At 41.8% G+C, this 4,431-nt stretch overlaps 1 non-coding gene across 1 annotated transcript; it reads right to left on the minus strand.

Annotated features, from left to right (window-relative positions):
• Window positions 1-1,011: 1,011 nt before the first annotated feature.
• Window positions 1,012-1,084, minus strand: TRNAK-CUU. The gene has a single exon. It is a non-coding gene; the product is annotated as a tRNA-Lys (tRNA).
• Window positions 1,085-4,431: the final 3,347 nt, after the last annotated feature.

Below are 4,431 nucleotides of genomic sequence, written 5' to 3' on the forward strand. Positions count from 1 at the left end.
CCAGAGAGTAGAGTGGTGGTTTGGAGGTGAGGGAAACAGGGAGATGTCGGTCAAAGGGTACAAACTCCCAGCTATAGGATAGATAAGTTTTAGGCATCTAACATACGGCATGGTGCCTGTAATTAACAATACTGTGTTATATACATGAAAGTTGTTAAGAGAGCAGATCTTAAATGTTATCACCACACACACACACACACACACACACACACACAGGCCATTACATGAGGTGAAGGAGGAGTTAACTAACTTTATTGTGGCCATCACTGTGCAATATATACATGTATTGAAGAATCACATTGTACATCTTAAACCTACATATGCTATATGTCAGGAATATCTCAAGAAAGATGAAAAACAGTTCATTTGGTATATCATGCTAGAAAGAATTTTCTAAAGGTGAATCATGTTCATATTGCATCCGAATGTTCTTTTCTACTCTGATAAAGTTAAACTGTAACTATCAATATAAACACAGAAGTCCTCAGAATTAGAGAAGCAAACCGTGGACACCAAGAAACTTTTTACTTACTGACGGCAGGAATCGGTGTAGAGCCATGACTGAAAAAGGCTGGGTCCAGAAATGCGTGTCACCTGTCAAGTGCTAGCATCCAATGTGGCTATTACCCTGCTACGGACTCAGCTTTGCAGGGGTCTTGCCTCCTTTGGTGAAACTGATGAATGACCTTTCCCATCAACTCAGGCAGGGGGTGATGATATTTCTTAGGAAGGAGAACTTGGAAATTTTCTCTCTTTTGAATAAACACCAGCAATGTATCCATTGGGATGTGTGAAATATTTGTGAAGTACAGGTTTGTGTATGATATATATAACGCAGGTATGTTATAGGTCATGATGCTTTACTTCTCTGAATTTTCATCATGATTTTACTTTGGCCGTAGCATCTTTTACTGCTTTAGGCATTTGGTTCAATAACAGCTGCTCACCCCCCAGGTTTTCAGAAGAACATTCTGTACCGGTTAGATTTTTTTTTTCTTTAAGTAGGCTACACGCCCAACATGGGGCTTGAACTCACGACCCTGAGATCAAGAGTCACATGCTCTACCAACTGAGCCAGCCAGGCACCCCTGCCTTGGTTAGTTTTTGAGAACTGCTGGGACTTTATTTGGTCGCAGGCAATTCAGAAGTTAAAAAATTCAAGAATAGAGAAAATGATAAAAAATAGTGAGCCTTCTTAATGGTTGTGGATAATCTGGAGGGAGTCCAGCTACCAAAGCTCCTTCAAGTTCAGATATTTCATTTATTGCCCCACCACACCTAAATAATTGATTTCACAACTGACATCTGATTTCTTCATTTTTGAGTTTTTCCCTTGGAATGAGTTTATAAAGTGAACTCTCCAAGAAGAAAATACATTTTCACTCAGTGACTTTATTTTCTAATGGTTTATTAATGTTCTTCATTCATCGCTCAATGTTGAGGATATGGTTAAAAGGGAGAGATAAATATAAACTAAAGCACAGGTAAGTTTTTTTTTTCTATCTCCCACTAAGAGGAGTTCCGTTGTTGTGAACCTCTAGGAAAAAAGTCATCCTCAAATTACAATTCAGTGACATTCCGTATCCTTTTCTTAAAATAAAGGAACAATTGAAACTTGGCCTAACAGTCCCTATTTTCTGACACCTATAATTACTAATCCAGATGTTTGGAGTTGTATTTGCATAGATGAAGATTTTGTCAGGGGTTTTTCCATGATTAAAAATATGTAATTCAGTGAAAGACAGCTAATTCATGTTAAGGACAGCAATTCTTTCTCTAAGTTTCAAATACAAGTATACTGATTTAAAATGCTATAATTGGGGTGCCTGGATGGCTCAGTCGGTTAAGCATCTGACTTTGGTTCAGGTCATGATCTCACGGTCTGAGGGTTCAAGCCCCATGTTGGGCTCTGTGCTGACAGCTCAGAGCCTGGAGCCTGCTTCGGATTCTGTGTCTCCCTCTCTGACCCTCCCCCGTTCATGCTCTGTCTCTCTCTGTCTCAGAAATAAATAAACATTAAAAAAATTAAAAATTAATAAAAATTTTAAAAATGCTGTGATTAAGCATAAGAAGTTAGAGTGGGAAGATAAATGGGTAAAACTTTACCAGCGATACTAAATTTATTTTAGAATCTTAAAACTATATGTGGACGTACGGTGTGCCTAGTATTTTGGTATATTGTCATATTTAGTTCTCTCAGTTGCCATACGAAATGGGCATATTAATCTCACAGAGAAGGAAACCAAGGTTCACCGTGGATAAGCAACCTTCTCAAGGTCACAGTCATAAATAGGGCTGGGACTCCAGCTCGAGCCCATTATCTTCCCCCTGCATTATGTTCCTGTCTGTAGGAACAGCCATAGAAAATCACCCAAGACAACTATCTCTTTGCCATGAATATTACATTAAATTGAAGACAGAAAAATCATCCGTAGCTTCTACGTGCAAGAAAATCTGCTTAGCTTGATCTGGCCTTCATCTCTAAATTTCTGTGCTTTCTTTTTTCACCTGGCCATCATCACACGTGATGGCATGTGGCTGTTTCCTGGTGCTGATGCAGGAAGGCAACGCCCTTGACTGAAGAAGTTGCCCTGAAATATTAACCGTGGCTGTGTTTGGACTAGGGCAAATGTACTCCTTCTCTCTACATTTCTATATTTTATAATAAAATTACAGCTGTAAAAAAAATAAGATCGTAAACATATATTCCTAAGTTTTAAATATAAATATGTCTTTGGCAAGGAAAAATAAAGGATGAAACAAGCGATGGAAATGTGGGAATGTTTTGGGCAAGTCCGCTGGCTATAAAAGCCCAGCTTAGAAGCATTCCAAAATGTCAACAATCAGAATTAATTTAGCTGTCACCACGGACTTGATTTAATTTTCCTCACAGCCTTAAAAGGTACTTCCATGTATCTTGTGGGGACACGTGACCATGCTCGGCCCCCATTCCCTGGGTATCAAGGGTGCTTCTTGCTCAATCTTGTTGGCTTTTGCCTCCCTCCTCTTCCAAGTCCTTTATCTGCCTCCAGGGTTTTCCCAGGACAGTGACGGGTTGACTTTGTCTTTTCCTGCTTTCAAGTATTAGATCAGATCATGCTGAGAAGCTCCCGAGTATACTCTTTCTTTAAACACGTGTATTTCCTTTTTCCCTTATTTATTGCAAAAGTCATATTTTGGAAACCTTAGGAAAAAACAGGTAAACCAAAGGATGAAAAAAAAAAAAAAAAGCCATCTTAATTTAATCACCCAGAATGCTTTTGTGTATTTCCACCACGTTGCCTATTCACGTGTGTGTGTGTGTGTGTGTGTGTGTTGTGCGTGCGCGCGTGCGTGTCAGGGAGGGTGTGTCAATGAATTGCACAGGCTTTAAGTTCCAATAAAAATCCCAATTTAAAATAACAGCTCAGTCTAGATGAGAACTTAAAGTAGTGCTTTATTGTACCGTGATTGCTTTAAAGACACCTCTCCACCATTTAGGCCAGCTCTCCTGCAGCTCACGTTAAGTATCAAAAACTGAATCGACCACTTAACCTCAATTACCTGTCCTGAAGGAAGGCACCCTTCTCCCCTCACCTCACTTCAGTGCATTAAATAAGAGTTTCCTGGGGCGCCTGGGTGGCGCAGTCGGTTAAGCGTCCGACTTCATCCAGGTCACGATCTCGCGGTCCGTGAGTCCGAGCCCCGCGTCGGGCTCTGGGCTGATGGCTCAGAGCCTGGAGCCTGTTTCCGATTCTGTGTCTCCCTCTCTCTCTGCCCCTCCCCCGTTCATGCTCTGTCTCTCTCTGTCCCCAAAATAAATAAACGTTGAAAAAAAAAAAAAAGAGTTTCCTCCGTCTCCACCAACGTGCCCACCATCTCTAGGACTTAACCGAACGAGGAAGCTTCAGACTTCTTCCTACTTCTTCACCAGCTCTTCTCTGGAAGAAGGAGTGATTTGCTTGATAGGAGAGATGGGAGAGCCCACCAGGCTGTGGAGCGAGCCAGTGCAGAAGTGGAGCTTGGAATCAGAAAGCGGGCCCGAGTCTCGATCTCCTCTCTGTTCCCTCTCCCCTGCGGTAAGGCAGCAGGAAGGACACATCCTGTTTGAGGTTCTCCAGCTGCACTGCCTCTGGCTGCAGGGCCAGCCAGGTTCAGCTGGAAGGAGGGCAAGGAAGCCACACTTCCCTCCTCCCCCCACCTCTGCTGCACCCCAGCTCCTCCCATCTGTCACGTGTGTATATATCAAATTGATTAGAACCCAGAGGAGGAGGAGTATGATTAACGCATCCCCAAACCCAGTAAGGTGTCTAGAATGCACTCTATATGTTAGAAGGCCCACCTATGTGGTGTGTGTGTGTGTGTGTGTGTGTGTGTGTGTGTGGTGTAAGTATATATCTACATAATAATATGTTCTTTCTCAAATTGAAATACAAGTAGGTTTTTATAAGT

The sequence above is a fragment of the Felis catus genome, chromosome B2 (assembly GCF_018350175.1).
Source record: "Felis catus isolate Fca126 chromosome B2, F.catus_Fca126_mat1.0, whole genome shotgun sequence".
Taxonomy (NCBI): domain Eukaryota; kingdom Metazoa; phylum Chordata; class Mammalia; order Carnivora; family Felidae; genus Felis; species Felis catus.